This window comes from Hemitrygon akajei, unplaced genomic scaffold, assembly GCF_048418815.1.
Source record: "Hemitrygon akajei unplaced genomic scaffold, sHemAka1.3 Scf000063, whole genome shotgun sequence".
Taxonomy (NCBI): Eukaryota; Metazoa; Chordata; class Chondrichthyes; order Myliobatiformes; family Dasyatidae; genus Hemitrygon; species Hemitrygon akajei.
In genome coordinates, this window is record NW_027331949.1 from 4104305 (window position 1) to 4122871 (window position 18567).

General features: G+C 39.6%; 2 non-coding genes across 2 annotated transcripts; both read right to left on the bottom strand.

Moving 5' to 3' along the window:
* Positions 1 to 15068: 15068 nt before the first annotated feature.
* trnav-cac (transfer RNA valine (anticodon CAC)) lies at positions 15069 to 15141 on the bottom strand. Its single transcript has one exon. It is a non-coding gene; the product is annotated as a tRNA-Val (tRNA).
* A 1265-nt stretch (positions 15142 to 16406) lies between these two features.
* trnai-uau (transfer RNA isoleucine (anticodon UAU)) lies at positions 16407 to 16500 on the bottom strand. Its single transcript has 2 exons — positions 16463 to 16500; positions 16407 to 16442 (listed from the first exon to the last, which is right to left on the bottom strand). It is a non-coding gene; the product is annotated as a tRNA-Ile (tRNA).
* Positions 16501 to 18567: the final 2067 nt, after the last annotated feature.

The following is an 18567-nucleotide window of genomic DNA, read 5'->3' on the forward strand; positions in this document are numbered from 1 at the left end:
AAACTCAAGAAATGTTAAAAATAAATGCTGTAAAGAATTGCAATTCAGCTGCTTTCGTGCTCTCTATTTTGTACCCCCAGATTTGGAAAACTGAAAACAATGCGTCGAACAGGGTTACAAAACCAGTAAGAGAAAATAGGTCGATACTCGAAATGTAAAACAACACACGCAATCAGCGTCCTTATGAAGGGCAGCGGCCCGAAACTTCAAATGTTTACTCTTCCACTTTTGTTGCCTATTCTGCTGGGTTGCTCCAACATCATGTATCTGTTGTCTTAGTGTTACAGAACAAGGCAATGGATGCTGCCTACATGGACTTCAGTAAGCCCTTTGACAATGTCTCTCATGGGAGGTTAGTCAGGAAGATTTAGTCGCTAGGTTTACATGATGGGATAGTAAATTGGATTAGACATTGGCTCAATGGGAGAAGTCAGAGAGTGGTAGTGGAGGATTGCTTATCTGAGTGGAGGCTTGTGACTAGTGGTGTGCCACAGGGATCAGTGCTGGGTCCATTGTTATTTGTCATCTATATCAGTGATCTGGATGTTAATGTGTTAAATTGGATCGGCAATCTTTCTGATGATACAAAGATTGGAGGTGTAGTGGACAATGAGGAAGGTTTTCAGAGCTTGCAGAGGGATTTGAACAAGCTGCAAAAATGGGCTGATAAATGGCAGATGGAGATTAACGCAGACAAGTGTGAGGTACTGCACTTTGGAAGGACAAACCAAGATCGAATATACAAGGTGTCACGTACCCCGTGACCGGGTTACCGAACCAGCAGAAATGGAAAACACCTTAGAGTCTAGAATTACCAGTAACTGATAGTGCTTATTCGTAAACTAAGCAATGCAGTGCTATAAAACACAAATATATGAAACAGGTTAGCAATGATATATACAAAAGTGTGGAAAAAGGAGCCAAAACCAGGCTCTTTCAAAGCTAGGGGTAAATGGATACATTATTACGATATGATGCAGAGTTTAGTTCAGTCCAGGTTGAGGTAGTCGTTTGAGTAATGTTGGAGAGAGAGAGAGAGAGAGGGAGAGAGGGAGAGAGGGAGAGAGGATGTCGTTGCCATCGATCTACCCGTTGTCTTCCTGTTGTGGTCACCGACTATGACCACACCACGTACGACCGTTCTTCAGTTGTAGAACTATCACCCAGGCAAGGGAGGACACACAAATAGTTCCCCACTGGTCGCACCTTTTCACACTGTAGGCCACTGATAGATTTTCACGAATCGACCCTCCAAAACCCTACCTTCACCTGGGTGCACTAAGCTCGTTCAGTGTCCCGTGGTGTGTATGCAGGTGTCTGCGCAGACCTGCTTTTTATCTCCATATGCTGGATACCGGTTGTCCATCAAACTGCTCATCACTGCTCGTTCTTCAGGAATCTTAACAAGCAAGCAGAGTGTCCTTGGAGAAAGGTAAACAATCAGCCGAGGAACCATAACATTAAATCCTCTCTCTCTTACTCTCTCTCTCTCTCTCTCTCTCTCTCTCTCTCTCTCTCTCTCTCTCTCTCTCTCTCTCTCTCTCTCTCTCTCTCTCTCTCTCTCTCTCTCTCTCTCTCTCCCCCCCCCCCATTTGCGCTGAACGCCTGCCCCCATCTCTCTCTCAATAGCAGCACAGTTCATAGGGTCAATTCTGGGCCCCATTTCAACATTGGTTTGCCCATCACATATGTCGCATCCTTCTACTGATTTGATGCCTTTTCCTACCGGTAGAGCCACACCACTACCTCTGCCTTCCTTCATATCCCTCCGTTATGACGTGCAACCTTGGACATTCCGCTCCCAACTACAACCATCCTTCAGCCGCAATTCAGTTATGGCCAAAACATCATACCTGGTAATCTGAAATATTACAGCAATATTATCCACATTATTTCTTATACTATGCTCATTTAGATGCATCAACCTGAGCACCGTATTTACTAACCTTTCTTATTCTGCATCCCTAATGTTTTAATACTCAGGCTGTTGTCTGCAACTATGTCCCATCATGTGCCTGCCCCTCCCGACAGTCTGACTGTACGGCAACTTTAATTTTTACAAAGTGTTTTACCCTGAGTCCCATCCCTCCTGTACGCACCACCTGCAAAACTGGTTTAAACCATATTCCGCAGCTCTAGAAATCTGATGCACGGATTTTGTTTCTTCCTCGGGTTCAGGTGCAACCCGTCACTTTTGAACACGTCACGCCACCCCAGAAGAAATCACAATGATCCAAGAACCTGAAGCTCTGCCCTCTGCTCCAGCATCTCAGACACGGATTTACCTGCCAAATAATTCTGTTTCTACCCTCATTGACGCATGGTAAGTAAGAATAACATTTGGAAACAGCATCAAGATTCAGGGAAATTGATTTAGGATGAAGATGCAGAAAAGATGCTTCTCGCAGAAAGTGCTGGACCTGTGCAATTCTCTGTCCATGAAAGGAGTCGATGGTACCACACTACAGATTTCTCAATAAAGTTTCCAGAAAACTTGAGGAATAAAAGGCAATAGCTCTAAACATGGCAGATGGTATTTACTACATGCAATTGCCCGATGTTTCAGAGGACAAACATGGGTAGAACATGTAGATTGAGAAGTGTGGAAGAACAGAGAAATGAGGGGTAAAGCAGGTTTTAAAGAGATGTTTTAGCAGATAAACATTCATTAATTAAAGTATTGAGTGAAGGCGTCGGGGTGCTATGTTGAAGTTGCTTACGACATCGATGAGGTCCAGTTGGATATTGTGTCCATTTCCTGTTACCTATCTCAGGAGAGATATCAATCAGTTTGAGCGATAATAGACAAAATTCACAAGGATGTTGCCAGGACCTAATGACCTGAGTGATAGGGGAAAGTTAAATGGGTTATAACTTTATTCCCTTGGGCATAAGACAGCAATGGAGAACTTCTGGAGACACAGAAAATTATGAGGGGTATTCATCGGCTAAGTAGGCTTTTTCCACTGATGTTGCGTGAAACTAAATCTAGTGGTTAAGAGTGAAAGGTTAAATGTTTAAAGGGAACATGAAAGGAATCTTCTTCAGTTAGAGGGTGGTGAAATTGTAAAACAAGCTGCTAGTGTCTGCGTTGAAAATGCTGTTCCTCATGTCCCTTTGCAAGCTGTGTCCACTTACCTGAAATCTATGCTCTCCATTTTTACACACTTTGAGCTTGGAAAGTCTCTTGCTATATACACTAGCGACGCACCTCATGATCTTTTCTCCTATTGAAGTTCAGCCTTCAACCTCCAGCGTGTAAAATTTTCCAGGCAAGTTAGTCTCTCCTTGTAGCTCAGGACATCCCATGATGTGTAGGTGAACCTCTTCCTCAAAGCAATTTCGCCCTTTATATACTGTGGCACCAGAACCGTGCACACTTTTAAAACTGGCAGTATTGTTTTATTTTTTAATGCTGGCAAGACACATGTTCAGACACACCTACAAAAGACGGCATTCATTGGATACATTTTGATCAACCTGTTTCTACGCCTTCATGGATCTCTTCACCTGTCTGCCAAGGCTGTAAATGCTGCAAACAATTCAGAAGCCACGGGATAGATATATCCCAAGGAAGAACTATTTTAAAGGTAAATTTTGCTTACAACGTTGAGATTGGTCTCCTTACAGGCAGGCACAAAACAAAGAAACCCAATGGAACTGATTAATAAAGTGAGATCGTCAAACACCCAATTTATAGAACACAAATATGTGCAGACAATAAAAGTAAGGAAATAAAATTCAGAACTGAAGGCATCGAAACGTTTCCGGAACAAAGCCAGTCATTAATGCATCTGATTCACGAGCCCGTTAGTTGTAGGGTAGCGCGGAGACGAGAAAACCTCGATAAACAGTAAGAAGAAGCAGTCCGTCCCTCACCTCCAGCCCCGACACATCTCAATCTGCACCGGCACTTACATTGTTGAAATCCTTGCTTTAGTTCATGTGCCGTGCCTCTTCGATACGTTCTCAGCTATCTGAATCTGGAATGCAGCAAAACTGTAGCAGTAAGAATAGAAGAGATGAAACATTAGTGTAATCTTGCCGGTAACATAAAACAGGGAAGCATTTTTCTAGATATAAAAAGTATGAACATTTCCAGTATGAAGGGTAGAACAGAGAGAAGAATGGATATCGGACCACTGGAAAATGACAGTAGAGAACAAATAATGCAGAACAGAGAAATTGGCGGCCGAACGCAGTCAGTATTTTGCCTCAGTCTTCACTTTGGTAGACACCAGCACTGTGGCTGAAAGTCAGGATCGTCATAAGGCAGAAGTGTATGCAGTTGCTATTACTAATGAGAAGGTGCTTGGGTTGTTAAAAGTTTTACAGTTATTTTAGCCACCTGGACGAGATTGTATTCTATATACGTTTCTGATGTTGGTAGCTGTAAGATTGTGCAGGCATTAGTAATGATAATTCAGTAATCACTAAATTCCAGGTTTGTACACAAGAACTGGAAATAGGCAAATATCCTGCACTCTGTATGAAGAGGGAGACAAAAGAGGAAATTATAGGTTAAGTTGAGTTAGCCTGACTTTAGTGGTTCGAAAGTGTTGAAGCCAATGATTAAAGATGACATTTCTGGGTACTTGGAGGCTCATGATAAAATAGGCTGATCAGCATGAATTCAGTAGAATCAGGCGTGATTTGATTGAAAACTATCGAATATTGAAACGCTTATTTATCGTGGTCATAGGGAGAATGTGTGTTATAATGGGGATTCTGGGTCCAGATCATATAATCTATGGATCGGTGTTGGATGTGCAGAACTCATTGCCAAACACAGCCGTAGAAGCCACGTCACACGATATTTTTAAAGTGGAGGGTGATAGTTTCTCGATTAATAAGGGAGAAGGCAGAAGCATTGATTATGGGATAATAAACAGGCTAGGATAAAATGGTGAAGAAAACTCAAAGTGCCAAATGGTCTAATTATGGTTCTATATCTTATTTTCTAAGCATCTTTCCTCAGACCCACAATTATTGGTGTGGCCTAACCATTTTTAACTCTCCATAATTAATTTTCTAAGTTTAAAAATATATTGAATTAAGCCGTATTGAGCTAATTTATCAAACGTCGTCCATCATGTCAAATCAAATGAAAAATTCCAAAACCTGTCAACAATTCATGAAATAATCAAAGTAACATTGTGAGATTGAAAATGTAATCTGTTCTATGTAACTACAACGTCAAATTTCCCCGGGGACAGCTGCATTATCTGACCAATTCATCTAATTTGCTGATACAGGAAACTGGAGGATCCCCTGTGTTCAACTAATGTTGGCAGATCCTCTCTCCAGAGGGTCCACTGTTTTAGCTATTCAACAAACCAAACCAAGCTGAAGTTAACTGAACATTCCCGACAAGTCAGATAAACCATCATAGAGAAACACAGCTCTGAGTAAGGGCACAAGACCATCTCATGGGTACCGACGATACCTCAGAGATCAGTGCAGTTCATTGAGAGAAAAATAGTGGGAAACATACGAAGTCACAACCACTTTACACGGGTCAGCAGCCCCCCGTAAACTTCATCAACAGAGAAGAATGGCACTTAATAGTGAGTTCTCGGTGACGATTATAGCCACTCCCAGTGAATTATAGAAGTAATTGCTGCAACGGGGAAAAATTTCGAGGCTCCATAATGTATTCATCTATTTTTCTATGGAATCCGGCAAGAAAGAACTTCTGGGAAGAACAAAGAACAAAAACAAACAACAAAAAAAAAACATATCCTTGTCTGTAACGACTTTATAAAGCGTTACTTAGACTGCAGATCTAAGACTGCATATCAGCCAGATAATACCATTCCCACTGTAAAATATGGTGGAGTCAGTGTCCTGCTTTGGGATACGTTTCCCGTGAAGCGAAAGGAGTTCTCTTCAGGATTGATGGGTAGATGAATGCTGTGACATACTGAGAGATCCACTATTAAAATATGCTATAAAGCTTACACCGGGGAAGAAATTTGTCTTTCAGCAGGAGAACAAACAAAAGCACACTGACAGAACACTTCACACATTCACAAATAAAGATTCTCAGTTAAATTACTCATCGTGCCTGGTTGTAATACTCAGGTATGAGAACAAAGGTTTGGGGATTGAATACTTTTTGAAAGGGAATCTACCATCATCACATCTACACTTGTCGGATTCTGTCTATGGTAATGAAATGGAGGAACATTTCCAAACTATCCATCTCCCTATCCCAGATATGATTTGAAAAATCCTGAGTTCTGTCCTAAAGTTCTCATCCACTTTACCCACCTGCCCAATGTCCGGTGGAATGATTGATGTACTGCACAGAAAGCTTCTCTCTCTCTTTCAATATTTTTATTAATATTAATAATATGAACAAAATACAAATGATATATTAATAAAGGGATTACAAACATACAAAATCCCATTACACATGAAAGAATACATAAGCAATGATTACAGTATAAATGAGTTTTCCCAAAACATGAACCATACAGTATATGTATGAACAAGGTAAATCTAGATATTTCATAATATATGATATAAAAAAACAGAAAAAAGAAAAGAAAGTTTGCAAAATTAACTAAACTACTAATCTAATAGCCAATAAAGAAGAAAAAAGAAGCAAAGAAAGAAAAAAAGAAGAAAACCTAGAAAAAGAAAAAAAGGGCTGTTTATAATATCCCACAAGAATACATAATCATCAGTGTCGTCAACTCCGATCCTCTCAGCATAAATAAGATTAAAGCTGAAAAATCAAATAAGCTTGGAACAGGGTCATATTACATCATATGAAAATATTGAATAAATGGTCTCCATATCTTTCAAATTTAATAGAAGTATCGAATACACCAGTTCTAATTTTTTCCAATGAAATACAGTGGGAGGATTAATTTCCTTCCAATTCAACAAAATAGATCTTCTAGCCATCAGAGTGAGAAATGCAATCATTCGACAGGCGGAAGAAGATAAATGAATTGAGTCCATCATTGGTAAACCAAAAATTGCGGTAATAGGATGGGGTTGTAAATCGATGTTCAATACCGCAGAGATAACATCAAAAACATCTTTCCAATATTTTTTCAAAACCGGACATGACCAAAACATATGAGTTAAAGACGCGATTTCAAATTGACATCTATCACAAATAGGGTTTATATAAGAATAAAAATGAGCTCATTTATCCTTGGACATATGGGCCCTATGTACGACCTTAAATTGTATTAATGAATGTTTGGCACATATAGATGATGTATTAACTAATTGAAGAATTCTATCCCAATTCTCAATAGGAATGATAAGATTAAGCTCTCTTTCCCAATCATTTTTTGTCTTATAAAGGGACTCTGAACGTATCTTCATAATTATATTATAAAGTTTTGATATAAGCCCTTTTTGAAAAGAGTTTAATTCAAACAAACTCTGCAAAATATCTGAAGACACAAAATTTGGAAACGTAGGAAGTACCGTACTTAAAAAATGTCTAATCTGTAAATATCTAAAAAAAATGAAATCTAGGCAAATTATATTTATTAGATAATTGCTCAAAAGACATAAAACAATTGTCCGAAAATAAATCAGACAATCTTAGTAATCCCTTAGTTTTACAAGCCGAAAAAGCTTGATCTATAATTGAAGGGTGGAAAAAGCAATTAGATACAATAGGAATATTTAAAACGAATTGAGTCAACCCGAAAAATTTCCGAAATTGAAACCATATACGTAAAGTATGTTTAACTATCGGGTTGTCAATTCGTTTCGGCAATTTAGAAAGAGCAAAAGGGAGAAAAGTCCCTAAAATAGAACCCAGAGCATAACCTGGTACCGATTTAATTTCCAAACTCACCCAATGAGTGCCAGAAGATCCATCCCAGTCTTTCAACCAGCATAACAAATATCTAATATTAACTGCCCAATAATAAAATCTGAAATTAGGTAATGCCAACCCACCTTCCTTCTTTGTCTTCTGTAAGTATATTTTACCTAACCTGGGATTTTTATTCTGCCATATATATGAGGAAATTTTTGAATCAACATTAGTAAAAAAAGATTTCGGAATAAAAGTTGGTACCCGCTTGAAAAATATATAAAAACTTAGGTAAAATAACCATCTTAATAGCATTAATCCTACCTATCAGAGATAAAGATAATGGTGACCACTTAGTAAACAAGCATTTAATCTGATCAATTAAGGGTAAAAAATTAAACCTAAATAATTCTTTATGGTTTTTTTTTGTGATTTTAATCCCTAAGTAAGTAAAAGTGTCATTAACTAATTTAAAAGGTAAATTTCCATAACTTGGGACCTGTCTATTCAAAAGAAACAATTCACTCTTATTAAGATTTAACATACCCAGAAAACTCACCAAATTGAGCCAACAATGATAGAACTGCTGGAATAGATTTCTCAGGGTTAGAAATGAATAATAATAAATCATCTGCATACAAAGATAACTTATGAATATCTGTCCCACGATTAATACCCGAAATATCCTGTGATTCTCTGATGGCAATTGCCAAAGGTTCTGAAGCAATGTTAAATAGTAATGGACTAAGAGGACAACCTTATCTAGTGCCCCGAACTAAACGAAAAAAGGGAGATCTTTGATTATTAGTAAACACCGAGGCTACTGGAGTTTGATAAATCAGTTTAATCCAAGATATGAATGTCGGACTAAAATTAAACTTCTCCAACACATAAAATAAGTAAGGCCATTCAACTCTATCAAATGCTTTCTCCGCATTTAATGAAATAACACATTCTGAAGTGCTATGTGAAGGAGTATATACAATATTCAGTAATCTCCTAACATTGAAAAAAGAATAGCGATTTTTAATAAAACCAGTTTGATCTTCCGAAATAATTTGGGGTAATACCTTCTCCAGCCTGGAAGCCAGTAACTTGGAAAATATCTTGGAGTCTACATTCAATAAAGATATTGGTCTATAGGATGCACAGTCAGTAGGGTCTTTATCTTTCTTCAGTATTAAAGAAATGGAAGCTCTATAAAAGGATTGTGGCAAATTCCCCAATCTAATTGCTTCTTCAAAAACCCTGCATAACCAAGGAGAAAGTGTAGCATAAAAACATTTAAAAAATTCTACAGTATACCCATCTGGACCTGGTGCTTAACCCAGAATTCATTGAGTAAATAACCCCTTTAATTTCTGCTTCCGTAATAGGAGTATCTAATATTGAAAGATCATCGGATGATAATTTTGGAAAATTCAATTTCCCAAGAAAATCACACATGGTATTATGATCCTGAGGGAATTCAAATTGATACAGGGAGGTATAAAAGTCTTGAAATGACTTATTTATCTCATCATGGTTAACTGTCAAATCCTCATTCTGCTGACGAATCTTAGTGATTTGACGTTTAACCAAAACATTCTTCAACTGACTAGCTGACAGTTTACCCGATTTATCACTATGTATATAAAAATCAGATCTGGTTTTCAATAATTGATTTTCAATCGGAGATGCAAGTAATAAACTATGTTCCGTTTGAAGTTCAACCCTTTGTTTGTAAAACTCCTTACTAGGAGTGATCGAATATTTCTTGTCAATCTCTTTAATTTTATCAACCAATAAAAGAGTTTCCTTCTTAATGCGTTTTCTCAGACCAACAGAGTAAGAGATAATCTGTCCACATATATACGCTTTAAAAGTGTCCCAAAGTGTTCCGCAAGAAATATCATCCGTGGAATTAGTTGTAAAGAAGAAATCGATCTGTTCCTTCATAAATGTAATAAAGTCCGGAGTCAAATCGCCATTGTCTAACATTAGAAGCTGTATCCGTAAAATTAATAGAAAGTTTTAATGGAGCATGGTCAGAGATAACTATAATATCATAATTACAACCAATTACCGATGGAATAAAACAAGAGTCAATAAAAAAATAATCAATTCTCGAATAAGAATGATAAACATGTGAGAAAAAAGAAAACTCTTTGTCGTTAGGATGCCGAAATCTCCAAATATCAAAAACTCCATTATCAGTCAAAAAGGAGTTAATACAAGTGGCCGACTTATTGAGTAAAGTCTGAATAGATATAGATTTGTCCATCAAAGGATTTAAACAACAATTAAAGTCACCACCCATTATTAACTTATATTCATTTATATTAGGTAAAGAAGTAAATAAGCACTTAAAAAATCCGGACAATCCACATTTGGAGCATAAACATTAACCATAGCAACCTTTTTATTACAAAGTAAACCCGTAATTAACATAAATCTACCATTCGGATCCGAAAGGATATCGTGTTGAACAAATGCAATAGAGGAGTCAATAAAAATTGAAACTCTCTTTACTTTGGCATTCGAATTGGAATGATACTGTTGATCCCACCAAGACCTAAAAAAACGATATTTGTCCTCCTTCCTCACATGAGTTTCTTGTACAAAAATGATATGAGCATTGTCCTTGGAATACTTTGAAGATCTTCTTTCGTTTAATCGGATGGTTTAAACCATTAGTATTCCAAGACACAAAATTAATGGTCTGAGCCATGCTTCTAAAATCAACCCTTTGGTATAAAAAGGGTTAACCAAATTATAAACTCATGCACCCGGAAGAGGAACAAAAATAAAGAGCGGACCCGTATGTGACGACATCGTAGACATATTTGAAGTTCAAAAACAGCCCAAATGAAAAAACTAAAATAAACTGGCAAAAGAAAAATAAAATTTGAAAACAGACCATCCCCCACCCTCACAGGAAAAAGAAAAAAAGCCAAAATATGGCTAGAAAAAGGAAAAAATGAGACTTTCTACCCCCTATCAGCGGAAGACCACTCCGTATATAAAGGATATATATATATATATATATATATATAAATCACCCTAACTTTAAAAATTATAATCACTATACTAAAAACCACACTTCTTAATATAGTTAGTTGTAAAAAAAAGAATATAATCACTAAAAGCTTATAAATCGGGTTATAACCCAAACAAATCAAGAAATATTTAATCTATGATAAGCGATGCATTATAGGAAGAAGACATGAAGAAAAAATAACGCCATCTTAAACAAAACCAAGAATATTTTTCCAAAAAACCACCATCTTAATAATAAAAAAATTTCCCTTCGAAAGGTTAAAAATATACCTTCAAGAGAACAGAAATAATAGTCAAAAATATAGTATAATGGTTAAAGTGTATAAAACAGAGCGATTAATATAACGAAAACACACTTTAACTTAAATATGAAGTATAGGATAAACCTACACCAATAACCAGAGACTAACTCTGGTTTGAGGAGCCGAAAACCATCTTACACGATCAGAATCACTCATTTATTAGAGAGTAGTGTCTATGGCAGTAGGGAAGTTCTCCTCCAGATACTTTCTCGCTTCAGATGTAGAAAGGAAAACCTGGCGTGGAGCATTCGACGGAAAGATTCTAAGCTTTGCAGGGTATAAGAGCGCAGGTTTTAGATTTTTCTCATAACATTCAGACATCAGAGGTTTAAAAAGAAGCCTTTTTTTCATAACTTCAGGACTAAAATCATCAACCAAACGGAAATAATAATCTTGAAATTTAATCATCCCAGCCCGCCGAGCCACACGAATAAGTAGTTCTTTGTCGTGTACATAATGAAACCGGACAATTACAACCGAAGGTTTAGCTGGAACACTCGATGATCGACGCCAAATTCTATGAGCTCGATCAAGTAACGGGGGGGGTTCTCTGGGAAAACCGACAGGAACGCATCTTTTAAAAGTTGAGCAAAATATTTCGAAGGATCACCTTTTTCTATGCCGTCTGGGAGACCAAATATACGCAGGTTCTGTCTTCTGAACCGATTCTCAAAGTCGACACTCTTGGCTTTAAGTGTTTCCACCAATTTAATGGTCGAAATTAAATCCTGCTGCAATTTTTCAATTGTCAAATCTCGTTTCCGAGCTTCTTCTTGCAGAGACGCGATAAGAACTTGCTGCTGGTTAATTACTGAATACGTCTTAACCATATAATCTTGAAAAGCCTTTATATCTTGTTTAAAAACTTGTTGTAGTTCATCAAATTTTCTATCCAAAACCTCCATAAGCAGTTCATAAGTTAACTCAGTGCGTTGTGGTTGAGCTTGCTTCTTTCCATTACCGTTCAGGTTTCGCCCCGGTTCTCGTCCTATGGATCTAAGAGCCATTTCTGTTTGCATATCTTCTTAACGATATCTTCTTAACAAAAAACTCTTGACGATAAGCCCAAGAAAATAGCAAGAATCTTTTGGTGTAGGTAAAAATAAGTTGGATAAGGGTGATCAAAGGTTAAAAAAAGTAAAGGTTATGGAGCGGATCTAAAACAGTATTCACTCCATTAGCGTCTCCCGCTGACCTCCCTTTATGAATAACTTGTGTCATTTGTCACCATTTACATTACCCTGTAATTGAATCGTGACAGTGGGGTCTGCTGTGGCTGAGGAGAGAGTCAGTGTTGCATGAGTTTTGAGATCAGTGCACCGTCACCTCCCAGACTCCATCTGACTCGAGCCCTCCCGTGCCGGTAACAAAGCCCATGCATCCTTCCTGAGGCGGACGATCAGAGATGCACACAGCACTCCGGCTGTGATATCGCGGACACATACCAAGAACAACACGTGAACAGGCCCTTCTGCTCACTGCGTTGTTCTGAAGCAATTGACCTTGTAATTTCATGCTTTACTAAATCAATCCTATCTGCCCTCACAAGGTCTAGTTCCCTCTATTCTCCTCATATTCGTGTGGTATCTAATATCGCGCATGGCATCTACCTCCGCCATCACCCCTGGCATTCATTCCAGGCACTCAAAAATGTGAATATGAAAGGGGATTGCAACGCACATCTCCTTTAAACATTCTGAGTCAGGTTTACAATACTCTATAGTGCAAGTAGTTTCATTTACAGCGGCAGTGTCAGGAAAAAAATACAAATTTACACTAAATTACAAAATGATTTCTTAATTACATTACGAACTGAGAAAACAGCTACCTGAAAACGCTTTGCTATCTTCTTATAGCCTTCTTCTGCTTTGTTGGGATCATTTATTTTAATTTTCAGAGTGCTAAGCAGCTGAATAGAGAAGCGCATGGCTGCTGATTGTTGGGACAAGATTTGAGGAGGCAGATTATTTATAAAGCTTTGAAATTTACATCACCTGGCCTTTCCTAACGACGATTATGAAGAAGCCATAGCCTTAACGAGCTAATTAAGGTCTAAGACCTTGGTAAAAGTTATCTGAGAGCTCAAATCTTTGGAGTGCCCAAACTCTTGCACGGTGCTCTTTTCCTTTTCTTCACTCTAAAATTGTACAAAATAAAATGTATGCACTAATCGTGCTTAAAATGTTGAAAAGAATGTTTCATCTTTAACTTTATGACTTTTGGAGTTTAGTTCCTCTTCTACTCACTGAACTATTCACAGTAACACAATCTTTGACCAGGGCTGCCGGAACATTTGCATGCCACTGGACATGAGGCAGTGGAAAAGCGCCACAATATCCGGACCGAAAAAACATAAAACCTCAAATGTTGCCATGGAATTTTGCATGCAAACTCGTGACTGCTGAGCAGGACAAATTGCCACTGTCAACATACCATCCATCTGTTCCTTGACGTCCAAAGGAGAGGTGTTATTTTTCTCCTGGACTCCACTGATATCCCAGGATACATTTTCACTGATCATTTTTCAGTGGCATACATATCAAACGTTTCACATCACTGTGGGGATCCTGGAGTAAAGCATCACTGGTCATTATGTTGCCGAAATGTTAAACAATATAATTGTGGCCAGTTTGATTAGAATGAGAGACCGTAAGGTTTTAATAAGGTGTTAGAGTTAAGAGCGTAATCGAGGAATGATCGGGATTTATTTCGGAGTAACTCTACACGGGCTGCGCGTTCAGTCAGGGGCGGAGCGTATTCCGAGATAAATATTTATTCTTGACGTTCACGTTTGCGGAAGAACCTCCACGGCCAGTTGCTGACCTTTATGCAGGCGTGGGATATTTCGCCCATGTTTGAATTTTACATGGAATCACAACAACTTCGATATATTGAAAAGGGCCGTGATCCCAACTCTGTACCGATATGCGATCTCCCACCGTCACCTCGTCCCAAAATAGACAGTGCCACAGTACCCCCGTTTCCTTGTGCTACATTACCGTCATTATACAGGAAGGTTTTAACCAGACTTTTCGACATTCCCTCAGAAACCCGATTTCAGCGTTGTGATCAGACCTTCCTCATTGGATCTTTAACAGGAATGGAATGTGCGATACCAATAGTAAGAAATTTGACTCCTGTCTGCGCTGCAATATCACCGGAAGATCGCAAATTCGAATCCTGAAAGTATTAGGTGTTGATGTTACCAACTGTTTCCACCGCGGCGTAAACAACGTGGAGTGGCTGTGATGCTGCTCGCAACGGAGAAAACAAAGAGAAGCAGAGAGATTGAATGCGTGCTTGTGTGTGTGTGTGTGTGTGTGTGTGTGTGTGTGTGTGTGTGTGTGTGTGTGTGTGTGTGTGTGTGTGTGTGTGTGTGTGAGTGAGAGAGAGAGAGAGAGAGAGAGAGAGAGAGAGAGAGAGAGAGAGAGAGAGAGAGAGAGAGAGAGAGAGTTGGGGAGGCAGACTGAAAATTTGAAACCTAGAATATTGTGGTGGAGGAAGGAGTGGAATACAGGGAGGAGGGAAAAAGAATGCGATTTAACATTTTACGGTAGGTTTGAAATTTTGCAGCACAGGGTTATTCTTCCTGATGTTTCTCTGGATGGGAACATCTGAAATGTGAGCTCCGTTGAAACCACAATGCATCGTCATGCGACAATACATGACAATAGGGTTGAAGGCTAATTCTCCCGTTACGCAGTGTACGTTATCCACGAACCTCCTCAGGTTTAAATCCGTTTATGTTCTCCGGTAAATTATATATAATTACTGTTAATTTTTCTTTCTTTCATTTACCTTTGCCAGTTTTGAAATACAATGCGCTACTGATAGAAAACCGAACGTTCATTATAATTACACATGGATACAACACACTTGAACACAAACTGAAAAGTTGAGTCTCAAGTTCATTTGAAGCACTGAAGCCCAAACAAAGTTTCTGCCCGGGATTGAACTGGGGACCTTTCGCGTGTGAAGCGAACGTGATAACCACTACACCACAGAAACCCTGCAAAGCGCTCAATGTTCTGCGCTATTGAGCAATGACCTCAGACATCCCCTCCCCGCTCTGCTCTGAAGTAAAGCAATAAGTACAAAGCATTGCCCACCGTTCCTTTCCGTTTTCGGTAACAAGTATTAAACTTATGCGCCATATAGAGAGATAGGTATTAACAATTTCCTGTGGGGTGTTGGTTAAGGCGCGACATGTAACAGTTAACTGAACTATGTTGCATATATGAGGCAAGGAATTAACACAACTTCGGTACTCTAGCTTCCGGCAGTCTCCACAGGGTGGTGATTCGGTCCACGTGCTAAATTTAACAGTACCTTTAAGATTTCTCACCCTGTCTCCCTCATCCGTTCTCATCACCTCAGATTATAAGTTAATTGAAACTAGTGAGTGAACCATGTGCCGATACATTTATAAACAACAGGACGCGTTACAAGCCAAGGTTACTTGTGAGATGATGTCAGCTGTGAAGTAACGAATCACAGCCAATCGTCCCACCGAGTCCGCACTGACACCAGACACATCATCACACTGATATTTCATTAATGATCACCGTCCAATCTGTTCCTTCGGATCGCAACCAGACCAAGACATTAACGGCCAATTAAACGACCTATTGTGAACGAAAATTATATTGGTAACCACAGCCTTCAGGAACGGAGCGGCAAGTTGATCAGCTCTGAGGTCGCGGTGGAGTGATCTCTCTCCAGCCGGAAGGACGTCAGTAGAATCAAGGGCGGTGTCGTCTCTTTAACAGAGGCTTGGTGAACTCTGGACATGCGAGAATTATTTTATAATTAGGTCCAGAAATAATGAGCCAAGGTGAGGTGTAATTAGAGGGTTTCATAAGCATGGCTTCAGGAAGGGTAGGGTTCGTTGCTTCGCCATTTGGTTAATTGAACTAAGAAGACAGGAACGTGGGTTACGCGTGATGCCTTGATTCAGCAAAGAAACCATCTGCTCAGACACCTTCAACAACGGGAAGTGAGGCTACGCGTGTTGAACTAAAGAAGCAAACAGGGAGATTGTCTGTAGCCCTGCGGGCACATGCCTTTTAGTGAATAAGGGAGGATCTCCTGCAACGCTTGTAAACTCACACTCGCCTTCTCAGATCAATATCAAAGGTTCATCGATTCGAAGTTAAACACAAATAATAAGCGGGGTGTCTCAGAAGCACAAAATCAAATGTAACATTTCAGTGGAATGCTCAACTTGAGAGTTGTCAAGTCACCCGGGCGTTGCAGGTATTAAAAATCACAAGTGCTCCAGGTGAGGCTCGAACTCACAGCCTCGGCATTTCTCCGCCGCGTACTGTCATATAAGTACCGCGCGCTGACCGATTGCGCCACTAGAGCCCACTGCTGGAAACGCGAGTTTGTACATATGGAAAGAAAATGTAGAAGAAATTTACAGATATCATAGAGCATAGAGCCTAAATATGTACAGCGCGTGAAAGGCCGTTCGGCCCACAATATATTGCCATAACCAGCTAAAAAGCAAATCAAAGGCAGTCAAATTCTAATCCCTCCTTCCTGCCATGTCCATATCCCTCGATCTTCCTTACATCCAAGTGCATATCGAGTCAGCAAATGTGCACATCAAATACCACCTATAAATCTGCTGATAATGTAAACATTGTTGGTCGAATCTCAGATGGAGACGAGAGGGCGAATAGGGGCAAAATATGTCAATGGGTGGTGTCGCAGCAGCAACATTGCAACGAACGTCAAAAAGACGAAAAAGCTTAATGTGGACTTCAGGAAGGAGAGAGACACCAATCCTCATCGAGAGATCAGAAGTGGAGAGAGTAAGCAGTTTCAAGTTCATGGGTGTTAAGATCTGTGAGGACTTAACCTGGTCCCAGCATATCGATGCGGTTATAAAGAGGGCAAAACAGCGACTATACAGTACTTCATTAGGAGATTAACGAATAAAATCAAAAAACTTCTGGAGAGCGTTCTGACAGGCTGCATCACAGTCTGGTATGGGGGGTGGTGGGAGGTGCTGCTACTCTAACGGACGGGGAGATGGGGAGCCTTATGATCACGCCGATGTAATCAGAGAGCTATGGATGGTGGAGAACAAGTGAGCACTCGGTACTCTGTAGGCGAACTTTAAGCGCAGACTTCCCATTAGCGCAGGTGGCAGGTAACAATTTCAGTCTGATTCTTAAAGGAACAGAGCGAAATGTAGTGTCGAGACTTGGATGGCAGCCTTTGTTATGTTGGAAAAATGACGCTGGAGCTTTTCCCTGGTTGGGAGCTGAAGTGTCCTTGATGCTAATCTTCATCCTCTCTTGAATCTTTCGTTGTACGTTGTTACTCTGTGTGTCCAGACGCCACATTGGGGCAGAAACTTGAGTTTTCATTTTAGTTGATTATCAGTGATACATTTCCTCAGCCATCATGTGAACCTTCATTTACCTATTGCACTCCATGTCCTTCCAATAATATACCGTCAACGCCGTTAAATCTGGGCCACCAAATGAGAGATTGCTAGTTACCGACACGCTAGCTAATGGCTCATGACATTCAGTCTGCCTTTGAAAATCGGTCCAGTAAGACTAAGAAAATAATCATTTCCCAAACTGCACAAGTGCTTCTCATTGATAATCTCCTTGTGAATTCTGCTGGGTCAAATTCGCAATAACTGACACAGCAGCATATAGTTAGAGCGACAAACGGACAAAAACAGACAGCAGAGGAGAGCCAGCCAGATAGATGAATAGATAGAAAGAAAGAAAGAAAGAAAGAAAGAAAGAAAGAAAGAAAGAAAAAAAGAAAGAAAGAAAGAAAAAAAGAAAGAAAGAAACACATAGACTGTTATGCAGACGAGAAAGACATTATTGATAATTACTCAAGGACGAAGATTCTTACTCAGGAATGGAGATTCTTACTCGAGGATGGAGATTCTTTGGGATGGATATTCTTACTCAGCGTGGCTTAATCAGATGCGAGAAAGGGGCACGGCAACGTCATAGAAGCAGCGAGAGGGCAGCTCCGCCGGTGGAAGAACAAAAGACATCGCAGTCATCCCGAATCCTTGCAAGCCGGACATGGTGGATGATCAGATATCCTCTTTGCTCTGCCTCGCGATGCCAGTGGAGAATGCCGGAGGCGGGGAAAATAGTTGTGAGGTCAGTGGAATGAGTTTCACCAGAAAACGCAGGATCAGCCATGCGGTCCCTACACAAGTATTCCGGAGACCGTGCACCCAAGCCCGGTGATTCTTTGTTCTAATGTGGAAGCGACAATTTTGTGAACAATGAAAATGCAGTAGCATGGGTCGCAGAGTGGTGACGAAATCGCTGCGACAAATGGCTACATCTGAAGGAACTCAACACCTGCCGCTAACGTCAGTTGAAACTTACAGTTCCAATAACCCTATGCCTTCATATTAGATACACCTGATATGGAGAAGTA